Here is a 15,653-nt window from a genome sequence, read left to right as displayed (position 1 = left end):
GTTGCAGAGCTGGATTGAAAATGATTACAAAGATGACACAGGTGCCACAATAAAGCATAAAATGCTTTGGAAACAGGTAGCTCTTTTACAGAAAGAACTACAGAAGACTCACGTGATACACACTTTGAGTCATCAACGTGATGGCGTTCACGTTGCAGGGAATTCATTGGCTAATACAGCCACAGCGGAAGCAACTAAACCGGCTTCCGTAGCCACAAAAAAGCGTTCAGAAAAATACATAGACGGGGAAACCATGCTGGCAGTAAAAACGTCCGTAAAAGGCGACTGTGCAGCACTACCCGTGAACTATCCACTCAATTATGCATACGTAATTGATGCAAACTCCGTTCGTTTTGCTCGAATCCCTGGAGTGGGGGATAGGGTAATTCCAAACATGAACCAGAGAAAGTTATTAATAGCAGACGCACACATGGGTGAAGGTCCAAGGCACATACAGATGAAGGAATCCTTGAAAGAATTACAATCAGTATACTGGTGGCCAGGAATGAGCCTACACCACTACAAATATGTAAAGAACCGCCCGGACTGCGACAGGGATCGCAGCAATGAGTCAAGCGCATTAATGCCATGGTAGGCATAATGCTGTCTACCTACCATCTAGCGTCCTATTAATTATTAAGGCTAAATCCACTTAAAAAATGTGGCCCCCAGCGCTCGGCTGACGCCAGAACGGTTATAAAAGAACTGCGAGTCTTTATCGGCACATACGCAATTTCCATGTTCCATTCTGACCAAGGTCCTGCTTTTAGCTCTCGAGCTTATAAGGAGGCCATGGCCAGCATGGGCGTTGGCTTGCAGTATTCTTGTCCGTCAAACCCCGAAGAAACAGTGTGGTAGAAAGAAAAAACCGGGACATAAAGCAATCTATAACAGCGAAGGTATTAGGTTCGGGTGATGGGTGGGTCAAACATTTAATAAGTGTCCAGTTAAGCCTAAACAACTTGCCAAGAAATTCTCTAAAAGGTTTCAGCCCATACAAACTATTGTTCGGAACTAGAATGCGAATTCAGGACTTAGATAGTCAGGTATCAGTGGTAGAAGATAAGAAAACAGACTTCGACATCAAAGATCGTTTGGCTGTTTTACAGGACTTGAACGAAACAAGAAAATCCTTAAGCAACATAAAGTTAAAGCAACAGCCAGCTACCACTGACGAGGCACCACCAGCCCCAGCAAGGCCTGTCTGGATTCCAAAGATTGGGGATCTAGTCAGAGAAAAAATAGCGGTGAAGAAGGAATTTGGGCCTTCTTACAGAAAAGCAGTACCTGTCTTAGCAGTCAACGGAACAAGATCAGTAGTACTACCGCCCCTTGCTGGTAAAAAGGAGAACAGAGTTGTATCAATCGACCTGGTAAAACCACAAGCATGTGGCCTATAATCAACAGTAGGCCCAGTGGACTCCCGAGAAACAACAGAATACCCAAACTTGCAACAATCCAAGAGGTTCAAACTGAAAGACTAATCATATTCGATCAGCCTGCAGTGCACAGAGAGGGACTATGCAATAATGCCATGGAACTCGTGCCTCTTGAAACACAGATTGAAACAGTTAGTCAAGAAAGACCAGTCTACAATGATGTGGCATCAGAATGTGCTACCGAAAGACAAATTAAAAGAACAATTCCAACAATTGACAGAACTGCCTCTGGCTACTTCATCAACTTCGACAACTTTTCTGAGGATCAAAGCAACCCCGAAGTGATGCCAGAAACAAAAAAGACTTTTAAAGAAAAAGCAACAGAACTCTTTCATCAACTCAAGGAAATTTACCTTATTTCTCTATGGTTAGAGTTCTGGTTTGGTCTAGGTGTATTTTTCCTCCTGCTTTGGCTCATCATGGTACTTTGTTTGGGAAAATTAATTGAAGGAAAATACAGTTCAATGGACACAGCAAGTCAGAACATCAACTTAGTCCTCAAACCACACAGATCATCCCACGTGAAGAAAAGAGAACTGTCAACAGTAAATGTCACAGCAATTCCAATACCTGGCGGGGTAGTATGGGACAAAACTGACTATGAAATATATGGCCCGGTCGAAATCCTGAAGTATCCTCATCAATTCAAGATTTCATTAAGTGACTTTGTAAAACCTAGTACATTCTCTGATGATTGGGACTTTGAAAGTATTAATAATATGATGTCTGATTTAGTAATGTCAGCTAGATTCACAGAACATGATTATTTGCAAGGTTCGTCTAGTTATGAACAGATGTTCTGCTACACACACTATGGTGATCATTATTTGCATAAATCTGCACAGTCTAGAAATGTTTTTAAGTATAACCAATGGGAACATTGTGCTACACCACATAAAAGCAGTTCTAAATCATTCTATGAGAAATTTCAGTACTTCTCAGGGTTTAACACCAGTGATGCAGAAACGTTTTATTATAAACTGTTAGATAAAACAGGATTGAAAACAATGCTGACAAATACTAAATTGATATATTCAGAAGCATTTTATGAAACAATGATGACATTTGGTTTAGATTATTGGAAAAATAACATTGAAACAAAAACAATCTGGGGTACAAAAGAGTGGCAGGTACAAGGCCTAGAAGCATTATTTCGAGCCTGCATGATCCCAGAGCAAATAATGTTCTTAAATGAAACAATTCAACAAACAACCTGTCTTGGCCTAGCTAAGATCAAAGACCTTAACAAACCGTCTATTCCAAAGCCAATACCTGATAATGCAACAACAGATATTGAGATAGACGTATCTAAAATTTTACATTTAAACAGAACACATCCTGATTGGAAAAAATGGTTAATCTGGCCTACTGACACAAACAACTGTCAAGATAGATTCCTGAATAAAACACAGGGGTTAACAATGTCCAGACCAGACCCTAGATACTCCCAGAGACAACATCCAGGGATAGTAACAACATACAGTGTAGGGAAACTGTGCCTTGAATGGCTAGAATCATCCACACTGGCTGAAATTAAGCAACACTTATCTTTACTTAAAGATGGTGCTGATTTGCGTGATTTTATTATGGGACCACGCAAACAGCGTCAAAAATGCTTTATAGCGGCCAGCATCTATGCGGCAGACAACGAGGCTTGGAAAGTCACGCAAATAGAAACAGCTGAAAAAATACGAGAAATTGATCGTATTAATTTGGAAAAATCACTTTCTGTAGTGGACAATGGGTTAATGACTCTGTCCTCCAGAATATATTCACTTGACAGTATTGTATCATCTGCCATAGATATAATAGACAAAGACTTGCTAATGTTACAGCATGGCCAGTCACAATTGCGTTCTATTGTACAGTTAGGCTGGACGCTGCAAAATCTTCATTCAGTCTATGTGCCTTGGCGTTTAATCAACACAACGTCATTGTTTTCCATCTTTAACCTTACTGATAAACAAATCAGCTTGGCACAGAAAGGAGCAGACTATACAATCCTGAGCATCGAAAAACTTGAGAGATTGCCATTGACAATGTCAGAAAGTCCTGTCATTGAATGGATAATACACGGGATTATCACAATTCCGATAACAACTTTCCAATTTAAAAAGTGCGTTGAATACATACCTACTAGCCAGTATGAACGATTGGGTAAAGGATACATTAAGTCAACATGGAAATTACCATACACACACACATGCTATAGTGACAGCAACAAAAATGTATTTCTTAGTGGTGAAAAATGTAAACATTCACTAAGCGGTATACTTTTGCGCCAGGGTATTAATTTACACGGAGCCTGTGAAGGAAATTCTAACAACCTTTCATGCCACCAGCATGTCACACCTGCAACGCAGATAGAGCCTTTCTTTAAGCAGCTCTTGAATGGGAGTTACATTCTAATAACGGATCACAGATGTTGTGGCCTTTTGCCAGGAAAAGCCTATCTCGTAAGCGTAACATCCATGGTCAAATGCTGTATGCAAGCATTGTTTCCAAACGGCCCTGGAGGCACTGAGACTCCCATATGGCCTTGTCTGAATTTCTATTCTATACGAATTGATACTTTAAGCAGAATGAAGTCTGTGCTTTTACAGACAACAGTGCCCATCACGTCATCAAAAGAGACGTATGAACTCCAAGTTGCAAGGACAACATCAGAGATTCATGACCTTTTATCAACAAATTGCCCCGTGCATTTCACAGAAATGCTTAGCCAACTCCTTAACATGTCTAGTGCCACAGGCATCCCAGGCATATTTAAGACGACTTTTTCGGGACTGCTAACACCATTCAAACCAATTCTAGGAATCATTCCTAATTTTGTCCATTCAGTCTTTGGCGGCATACCCCTATTTTTGGGACTTGGAGCAGGGATTTTATTTTTGACCCTCCTGCTCCGATATGGCAAGCCAAAACTCAGACATGACTCCTACAAGGATGGAAGAAACGATCCTAGCAATCCGCTACCGGGACAGAATAACTAGAGTCCTTGGATTGGCCAGGCTGAGAGATCTGAACATGACCTGGTTTCTTTCATTCAGACCGATATGGCAGACCTGCATCTTACCTGTGCTTCGATGTATGCTATGCGGAGATGAGTGCGTGTTGGACATCTGTCTTGCACTTCCATCAGCAGTACCGATGGATATCGATACTTTGCTAAGTCCGATAACGGCTCACGCATTGTGTTGTCCCCAGCGGCTACCAATCCTGATGACGGCATTCGTTGAGACTCCTGTGCTACGACTAGGTGGTAACAGTGGAGCGAGAAATAAAAGCAACATCACCCAGGTACGACCTTCTGTGAGCATTGCTGATCCAGACTTTGATGATAGCAATCATTCTCACACCTGCCAAGTTACAGCACTATCGAACTTGGTCGAACTGTCACCTGATTTTGTAGACCAATTCTTTGAGAGCCTGTCTGATATGATGTTCTCACCCGAACAGAAACAATAATTTAGAAAAGCATTCCGACACACAGCGTTCCCATGAACTCTGAATTCGGCCTTCAGTTTTGATCAACAAAAACTGCTGAAAAGCGTTGGAACTCTATTCCCCCGTTCAACAAGAATTTTTTTTGAATTGAACACTTTTTAAAAATATTTACCTTTTTCTGGCACGAAATTCTTTGCTTAAAGTAGACCTATTCATAAAGAACAGAAGCTCCTATTTTTAGGTAATTCTAGAGACATAATAACTTTACACCAGCCTCCAGCACATTTTATAACAAATGCATTTATATGTGATGAAATTATCTCGCACTTCTTTTCTGTATTAAGAGATATTTCATGTGTAATTTTTCGCAAAATCGTTCATTGATTACATATGCTATAATTTTGAATGATTTCTATGCTTAAAGACGTACAGTACATTCCATGTATTTCAAATACGCCTTTTCATATGCAAATATGTATTTTGGGGTGGGTAATGTTACACATGCATCTTTTGCTATAGTTTTAGTAAATTGATGGACATAAATTAGTGGAGTGGGTCTCGCGTTCTAATCTAGGACCCTGATCAATACTGTGACCTTATGCCCCTATACGGCTATAATCCCTTTGTACCCCTATATTGGCATAAACGATCAAATGCAATATTCAGAAACCCGTCTCTGGCCTAACACCAACAGAGCCACATTTCAGAATCACTTCCTCTGCAGCTTCCTCTGCAGCTCATTAGAGCAAATGACACAGCAGAAGCCACTATCTAAGATTCCTAGATTACACTCCGAGTTCTTCAACAAGATAAAACTCAGCAACCTGGGAGCCCCGCTTGCTATGTTTTGATTAGTAATAGAACTCTAATGAGCACTAAGAGACGATCACTTCCTAGTGACATCTTTATTGACGTCTTATGTCCAAAAACTTACGGCAAACCAGGCACCTTTCAGGTATAAATATTACCAACGTTGCCTTAAGCAAACGCTGCCGCTGCCACGCTGATACTGATGCTATCGCTGCCTCAACGACATCAGCGAACGATGGTGTGGTGAACATAGGAGCAGAACAGCTGTCCCCTTCAGAGCCCAGCAGATGCAAGCTGCCCACGGACGCTGACCCTCCTCTTCCTCGACGCACTGAGAGAGACGCTGTCTTTTCTCCCGCCGAGAAATCCAGCTCCGGCGTTTCCAGCCCACTCTTGCAAGTGACTGGGATATCGAGTCCTGGAAGGAGATACCAGACCTCCAACATTCTATTCCAGAGGTATGGTGTTGACTAAACCCTTAGAGAGAATTCTTGAAGCACACCTTGGCAAAACCAACTTAACTAAAAGTGCTACTTACTTACTCCCTCCCAAGTATTGGGCTTAGGTCAGGTACACTGGGGTAGGCGTAATTAGAAGCACCAATTGAGTACGTTAGCTAAATGTATATATGACTGTATATATGTTTTATTCATTTTAACCATTGTATGGCTAAGAAACCATATCAATGCTTTTACAGTATTATTTCGCAATACTCATTTTACTGTACGCACTTTTTATAATAACTAGTCTTGCAATTGTGGCAATTCATTTCTCTTGTACGAGACTGTTCAATAAATAATACCTTTTTATTGAAAACGCCCGTCTCTCTATTCTCTGCACTTTGGTGAAAGTAATCTGCACAAAACTGACTTAGTAAAATAACTGTCTATTGTTTCACACGACTCTAGAGATTGACTCTTATTCTAAGGAGCAAAGTTGTCATGTTTATGCAGTTGTTGGAAAACTGAATCCCTTCTTGTCTGTACCAGGGAAGCTGATCACTTCCTATTCAGTCAAGAAAGTTTCCAGTGACCTCTGAGCTAGTTGGTAACAAACCCAATTAAGTTTAGCATAGTCAGTGGAGACCTGGAAGATCCGCACTTCTACGTCCATACTACTGCTTATGTTATTCCAATGCGCAGGGCCTATTGGGAAAATAGGAACTACACTACAAATTTATATGTTTTATGAATACATGTCCTGCTTAATAATCTTTTTCTTGCAGCTAATGTCATGTTTTTATACAGATTATTTGTTTAGTGAAAATAGTTTGCTTTATTAGAAGGTTAGGAAAGTTAAGTCATGGGAGATAGACAAAGGCCCAAGCTAAGGAATGTGCTGGAGATTCATTGTTGCAAATGTAGAAAGATTCAGCCTTCTTCATCCTGCTGAGTGACAGAAAGACACGTGAGAAGGTAGACCGATTTGGAGCAGCAGCAGCTGATGAGAGCATATGAGGGGGAGCTGCATCACATGGGTTCGGGAGACAGAGAACAGCTGATAAGGGCAGAGCAGAGGAGACCATAGATGACAGGCTGAGCCCTTTTGACATTACTCAAGTTTTATGCTTACCTTTCTAATTGGCTTTTGCCGGTGCTTATTTACCATATGCTGTTTTAAGATTTTGCTGAATCTTTTGAACCTCTCTTTATGGGCAAGTTCTTAAAATTATAAATCTTACTCTTGACTTTACTTTTGAATTCTTCAAGGGTTCTGACTGACACCTGTGATGCCTCATTTCTTTGAATATGGATTTTCCTTTATTGAACACACTAAATGCATTATTTTATTATGATCTGCACTAACTATATATTTTTATTATCAATTCTGTAACCAGATTGATATTTGACTAATAAATAAAAGGATCAGAAATAACTAAGCTTTAAATAGAAAATAAAACCATTTAAAACTACTCACAACTCTCATTATTTACTAACATTTGGAATTGCACTTTAAATTGCTCGTGATGATGCACTAACCTTTTTTGATCAAAATACGGTTGCAAAGATCCATCACCTAAGAGAGTAGAAATTTGTGTAGGAAAGGGTCAGATCCTTTGAGTGACAGTAATTGAAACATTGCGCTACATTTATAAATTTGACCCAAAAATTCTACGCTTGCATATCCAAAGTATACAAGATACTCTTTCCAAAATCTTTGAAAGCTCATTCGTAAAAAAGAGCAAACATAGGAGGCAGTATCATCAAAAGTAGTACAAAATTTGATTGAAAATGTATCTAACAATCCCCTTTCATTAATAAGATACCTCTAATGCTTTCCCAAACTAAATACATGCTCGTTCACAGATCCTACTGGACACCCAAAAGAAAAACTTACGTAAACTTAACCTCAGACAAGTACTTACCTGTTGGAATTGTGGTGAACACATAGACGACCTGCTGCACATGCTCTTCTATTGCCCCACCTGGTAAAATTACTGGTATAAAATGTTTAAGTTCATTAAAAGTGCCCTGGGTATTAGCCCCACTCATGTATACTCCTATATCCTGATAGGACAACTTGAGCCACAAATAAAAAAGAAGCAGATGAATTTCTCCTAGACTTTATGGTGACTCTAGCCTGCAAGTTAGTTCTCACTAATTGGATGAAACCCTGTATTATCTCATTTCATATGTTGTATGAATGGTTCACGTTTCTTAGAGGAGCGGATAATACCTCGCTACAACTTACCCCTTGGCATCTGGCCAACAAACCTATGTGGGGCACACTTGATGCAGCTACCCTGTAATTCAAACCACCACAAACTTATAAGTCTCTTACTATGGCCTGATGTCTATGACTCAGTGTACACTTCATTTGGGTTTTATATTCATAACCTCCAGTGATGTATCCTTTAATCAATTCAAATTAGCACACTCATACTCATTCACTCTGTGTTTCAATTCAACTGTCTAATGTATTTAGATCGAGCAGCGTCTGCTCGAGACCTATTGTTATCCGTATCTGGGAATGAGGACACAAGTGTGCAGCGCGCTTTTCCTTTCCAGTTTTCACTGCAGGAGCGCGCCTCTCAGACGCGCTTGCGCAGACACGCAGACACAGCCCCTGCTTTCGCTTGGCTTGCTTGCAAACACGGCGCACACACACACAGCCAGCCCCCACCCCTTGCACACACACAGGCGCGCGCGCACATAAACACGCTGCCGCCCCCCAACCCCCCTGCGCACACACACACACACACACACCCCCGCCCCCCCTTACAACTAAGCCCTACTCACCGCATCGCCGCCACTCCCGACTTCACAGCCACCACAGGCTCTCCCTCAGGCATGGGAGCCCCGCCCGCGTCACCAATGCTGCTCTCTGGCACTCCGTGGATGCGGGCTTCACGCAGAAGGCGGAAGTCCCGCCCCACGACCGGCTTCACGCTGCCGAACTTCCGGTTCAAACTCTGTCGCTGAGTTTGTGTTTTTTTAGATCCATTTCACGGCGAGCAACTAAATCAAAACAACCGTGACGTCAGTGTGGGGCCAAGCGGAAACAATTCTATATCTAATGCTGCTTCCATCAGCTGGCCTCCACGAAGGATTGTCGCAGCAGCCGACGGGGTTGGTGATTGTCCCCTTGAGGTTTTACCTGGCTGATGTTACAGGGAGTGGTGTGTTCACGTTTTGTTACTGGGATACCTTTTAACATTGCAGCTTGTGCAGTCACTTAGTAGTTTGAGGGAGGCGAGCTCATGTTCAGCTATACGGTTGCTCCCCATAGAAGCCGCTCTCTGCAATATCCGCTCGCTCACCCACCCGCTCTGTTGCGCCATGCAGACCACCATTCCACAAGTTGCCTTCTCTCCCCTTCTTACAGCAGCGTGCATGACACAACCCAGTGTTTCCCCACATTGACGAACTGGTGCCTCTAACCCCCGCCCCCGTGTGCAAATCACTCTTGCCCTTCATCTGTGGCCGTGGCGCCCAACAGTACCCGGCACCGCAACTCCACCCCCCCATGCCTAGGAACGCCCAGTGCACTCCAACCTACTCGACCCTCTCCACTCTTCTTATCCGCAGAAAACCTCCTCCTGGTCAGCGTGGCACCACGCTCCAACCTTGCAGCCCCCATGCCCCTCCCTTCTCGCTACTCCCACTCAAGTGCCCCCTCTACCTCTACCCGCCTCCAACGTTAATGCGTCCTTTAAACCCCCACCCCTGTTCCATCACCCCAGACTACATTCATCCTTCTAAGTACTCTGAGAGATTAATCATCAACCCAGGTTCACAAAATGTTGATCCACGCCGAGATCAAAACTTCACCAACCTAAATTTATACCCGGACGTCCCCCCACCCCAGCTCTCCGTGGGCACCTAGCCTCCCGCAACCATCCATAGCACCTTAATCTCGGCTGTGCCATCCCCACGTGTCTATGCACACCCCGCCTTGGCAACTCCAAACAAACCAAACTACACAGCAACCCTCCTGCACCTACCCTCTGGAACCAACACCACCGTACCCACACCGATCCCCTCGTTACTCCGAGGAGTGACTGAATCTCAGCTTTTAAAAAGCTCAAGCGCTCGCGGCAATGGAAAACAAATTTCAGCTACAGTGTTTATTTGATGAGGAAGAGTGACAGATCCATTCAACAGGCCTTTGCAAGGTCGGACTGGGACCAAAAACATAGGTCTAGACACTAAACAGAAAGTGGTCCCCATTAGTAATCGCCATAGCTAACAAAGTGGACCACATTTGCAAACATGGGCTGTTATATGTTTATTGGGTTGGTATTATGTTCGGCAGAACTGCCATTATCTCAATTAAAAGTGACTCAGCGTCTCAACATTTCAGTGCAGTGTCTCAATGAGTCATTACTACTTGAGAACAAGGGTGACGTCAGAAGTGTGGGCGGTGCACCTCTCAAGGTTCAACAACCGTGTTGTGGAACATAAATCTGTACATTTAAAGCGGCAGCGCAGAGTTCACGTGCTCTGTAAAGATACAGGGGCCATACAGTACTGCAGTGCGTTTAGTTGGGCTGCCCCTCCCTTGTCAGCAGAACTGCTGCACTGTGAAAGGGACAGCACTGGCAGCGCTTCCCACCGGACTTCTACACTGCCTGGTAGGAAAACAACAAAACATCGTGTTGCAGAGACCCACGCTTGACATTTTATATTTCTTGAAAGTTCCTGCATAGTTTGTTCCTACTTTTGATTCCATTTTTATGCATTTCTTAGCCTAAATATATGTTGTGTTCTACATTTCTGCTCCTATTAGTAATCATGGCAGATAGTTTGGACACCTTTCATTCAATCATTACTTGCTCATTTGGAAAAAATGCCTCATCTTCTCGTGGCGTATTTGTTTGGATGTTTCAGTGACCGGTTTACCGACGTATTTGAAATATCAATACATCTAAGTCACATAAATAAAAACACATATTGCATTACAAATGCTATAGGTGTCACATTTGCGAAAGTTATAACTATTGGCATTTTAAATCACAAAGCTATTAATTTATCTATTTTCAAAACCAACACATAAATAAAAAAATTGTCATTTGCAATACCAATAGCTCAAACTTTCCTAATGCGAGACCTATTGCATTGCAAATGCTTGTTTATACTGTGTGTTCTTAAATGACAAGAACAAATGTATTTATTGCACATTCTGAACCCCTTCCCCTTTTTCTTATGTTCCTCTTTTCCTGCTCCGATTATGCTTGGCGTGTTCTGTGATTCAATGATAATATGGATTGTATTGATGGGCACATTCTGTTTCTCATTTATTTGCTTTATCAAACTGTCCTTGTGTTTGTTTCTCCTTTAGAACAATCAATGAAGATGATTTGAACAAACAAATAAGACCTTCTGTGTTAGACATTACAGCATGGAAATGAGCAATAAACAATGAACAGTGAACAATGAGCAAGGTCTGTCTCTTCTTGTTTCTGAGCTGTACTGTCTAAAGTACTGCACTAACTTGGGGAAATATTGGAATAAATCAACTGATTACACATCGCAACACTGCAGGTGCATAAAACAGGCTCCCATGGCACACACACACTCACTTGTTAACATCATGCATGCACACACTTACACACACACTCTCTCTCACACACTCACACACTTACCTCCTTCTGCTTTGAAAACAGGGACTTTCTTTCGAATTTGGAGCACAACAGCTTATGTGGCCCCTGTTCAGGTCGGGACATGTGTGGGATATTTTGAGTCAATCATTTGCCTTTATATGTTCATCGACATATCAGAAAAAAGACAACTAGGCTACTCTAGTCTGATTCTGTAACCCCATAGACTCATATTGATCACCAACTCTGTTTTTACTTTTACACAATGATTATATTGCATACAGAAAGAGAACTAAATATCTGATGCCTTCCGAGGGGGTTTAAGGTCTCAAATATGATCCTACATGACTTTACCAAGGATGACCAAAAGGCAGCCTCCCCAGCATGGGGTGCATATAAAAAAGCTGTTGTTCTGTGAAAAAGAGAGAGCAGGTCAATGCCATATCTACAAACACCTGGCACTGCTTCTCTCATCCCAAACGCTGGTTTGTGGTGCCGCCTTGTGCCAAGCACACAACCTTGCACCATAGTGCAAAGGTATGTGCTTGAGGTTGGTAGGTTCTGTATAAGTGCAAAACACTATGCTTAGCCTAACTTTAAACATTTTCCCACTTTGTATATATGCTGCACAGCGCAGCATAAATGCAAATAGGGAATCGCTTGGAGAAAATAAAACGTTTACCCTGCTTTGTGCCTGCCTCGAGAAGCATGTGTTTTTTAGTGCAAATATCTGTCTGCAAATGTCAGTGGATGGCATGGAAATGAGCAGGCGTACCCTGCCGTGACTTCTCATCTCACAACAGGTGTGACATCATCTAGGGGTGCTGAAGCAAGCGGTGGTGCCTTTAAGAAGGAGGTGATCCAGGAAGCTCTGGACATGCTGTTGCTCCTGGACCGAGGAATCTGGGATAATGTAATATGTTTTGTGGTTTATTTACCTCAAGTCAATTGCTGTTCCATCTGAGTGTCGCCTGTTTTCCTTGTGTTTATATCTTGCATTTTATGACTGCCTCTCATTCACTAATGTTGTTTTTCCTTGATTAAACAGCTGTGTCCTGGAGACACCAGACAGTTTGAGTATGTATGTATTTTTCTCATCTTGGGGATGGGATGGTATTTGGCTGGCGAAGGTCTTCGACTTGCACGCTGTGAATGTGCGCATGCACCACCGTGGAAGGCCCCTTTGATGCAAAGTAGCACAAAGTAATGCATAGAGCTACTTTACGTTACTTTTAGGCAGCATTCCTGTAAAGTAAATCCTAAATCAAGACTTTGCACTGGTTTGCGTCACTTTTGGTGAGTGTGCACCAGAGCAAAGTGTTGATAAATCTGTCTTTACGTGAATGTAAGCGCCACAAGACTCTGGTGTGGGGACAGGTGAGTGATTCTGGTCTCTTTGAGCTTGGAATACAGCAATGGAAAGGTAGTAAACATTGTGCACGGGTCACCCTGCAGACTCCACCAGCTCTAAAGGTGCCTCTCAGACTCGCTTTACATAGATGGAATGAAAACAAGCATTTACAATGCAATGGTCTCGGCATTAATAAAGGTAGAGCTATTGGCATTGCTTATGACTTTTTTTTTTGAATCATAAATAAATGGCATTGTCATTTACATTGCCAATAGCTTAATCGCTCGCATATGTGAGACCTGTTGCATTTGCACCTAGCCAACTTGCTTAGCCACCTATCCCAAATATCATGTCCCACCAAATGATCAATTTATACCGCGGCATGCGCACACACGTGCACTTCCCTGTCCGTATCTGTGAAAACTTTATGCATTAGCATATTTTGCACGGCTGCGGTCAGTTTTCTAGAAGACACAACATCAATTTCAAAAGAAGGGGTCTTCTACATGCTCACCTTATTGCTAGCTGTTTGCTGGTGTGCATATTCTGTACACCCATGCGTATACAAGCGGCGGGCACCATCAGCACAACATAGATGCAGCAGCTTTACACACTGCACACAACTTACTATACAGCCTGCCCATTCAAGGAACAGGTAAACCCGGATGACGATAACACTCCACATCCTAGTCACAAAAACCACTGTCCTGGAGATCATTACATTAGTCACTGCCCTGCCAAGGAGAAATGATATATTGTGCATAATTAAAACATAAAAATAAAGCAAACAAACAATAAACCTAAACCAACCTCTTCGCCCGTCAGTGATTACAGAGAGCAACGTGTAGCTTCGGCACAGGGAACTCAACCTGCAGCATTTAATGCAGCCTGCAGGTCTCCCGGCTCCACGTCTCAGTGACGTTAAGATGAACCAGACAAAGGGACAACAGGCAGCCTCAGTGAGAACAGGGCGGCCCAGGTGCACCCCTGCCCCCTGCGGCGCTGCGTGACACAGGGGCGGGGGAGCAGAACCGGTCCATGGCTGCCAAGGTTTCAGATTGCTATGTGTGAAATTTTATAATTTTACTTGAATTATGAGTGACATTTCAAAGACTATGAGTGACACTTTGACGCTAGCAAAATCAAGTAATGAAGACGAGGGAAACGTAATTAAATATCAGAAATGACGCCCATTTGAGCAACGAGAAACTATAAAATATTAAAACTGCTGGAAAACACCAGAAATAAACGGTGCGAGGCACACATTACAGACAACCAGGAGACTGTATTATCCTTGACTATAGTAATGATTGTTCATCCCTACAAAAGTGATTACCAGCACTGCTGAGCGGTGTCCGCCCCAGTTGGAACACCACTGCCTGCTGCCCTGCCCCACAGCACCAGATCTACTGTAGGCTGCGAGTAAGGCAGTCCCAGAGCTACTGTATACAGGTTCTTGACTTAAACTAAGTGGTCTGGCCGTGCTGAAAGTTGACTACGCTGGCGCTGTCTGCACTGATTAGGGCTGCCTGGGCCTCCGCTCAGGCCATTTCTGTAGGAATCAATGTGCTGCCCACAGTGGTTTGTGAGATTGTGCCAAGCAGTTTTGTGGCCTGTCAGGATATGTTGGCTCAGATGGGTAGTGCATCACTGCCTGCTGCCCGGCCCCGCAGTGCCAGATTGTGCCGGCCGGTTGCGGCTGTCACAAGGTCATTCTAAGCTGAACACCGGGCAGTTAGCTGTCGCCGCAGCGGGCCGTGCGGAGAGCTAGACGGACCGGCGTTCATGTGGCTGCGCTATCATGGTTGGGTAAATGGTAAGGGAATCAGTCACTTGTTTTTGCTCCTCAGTGTGGCCGTGGCAACTACTCCAGTAGCAAGCGTCAGCTCAGCCACGATTCTGCGCCTGGCTCAGCAACTCTGCTTGCACTGTGGTGTAAACTTCTGCTCCAACACCAGTGCCTGTGCTATTTACGGTCAAATTACCGTAACTCGTTTAGGATGAGTCAGGGCTTAATAAACGGATGTTCACTCTGAGGCAAATGATAACACTGAAATGCATGCTCTTGAAATGCCTTGTCTTCCTGCGTTTAGTCCCGTGCTAAAAAATAAACTGTGGTTATACAGCAGTGTGTGAACTGGTGGGGGCACAGCTCACTCATCCGCCGGCACCTCGGACGGCTTCCTTCATTCACGTTGCTGGATTTTTATATAATTAATGCGGTATAGAAGGAGCAGCGCTGCCATTGCCAGTGTAGCTGCTGTTTGCCCAAACTTTTCAATTGAACTGGCTGCTCGTTGCGCAGCCGCGACAGCAGGAGGTCACGTGATCGCACCTCCTCCTATTTTGTGCCACAAACCTCACCCCAAGGCTACGTAGTAGTTAATGATGTGGGCACAAGACTCACGGCTACTGGGTGCCAACGATCCCTGTGCAGCGGGTGCAGGACATGGAATGCGCATGGCCGTGCGACGGCACACAGGAGGAGGTTCTGTTGTCTGGACGCGGGCGGGGCGAGGGTGTTAGTATAAAGCATGAACGCCGGAAAGAGGAAAGAGTATATGCA

Source organism: Lissotriton vulgaris, chromosome 2_1, assembly GCF_964263255.1.
Source record: "Lissotriton vulgaris chromosome 2_1, aLisVul1.2, whole genome shotgun sequence".
Classification (NCBI taxonomy): domain Eukaryota; kingdom Metazoa; phylum Chordata; class Amphibia; order Caudata; family Salamandridae; genus Lissotriton; species Lissotriton vulgaris.
This window is presented reverse-complemented; position numbering follows the sequence as displayed.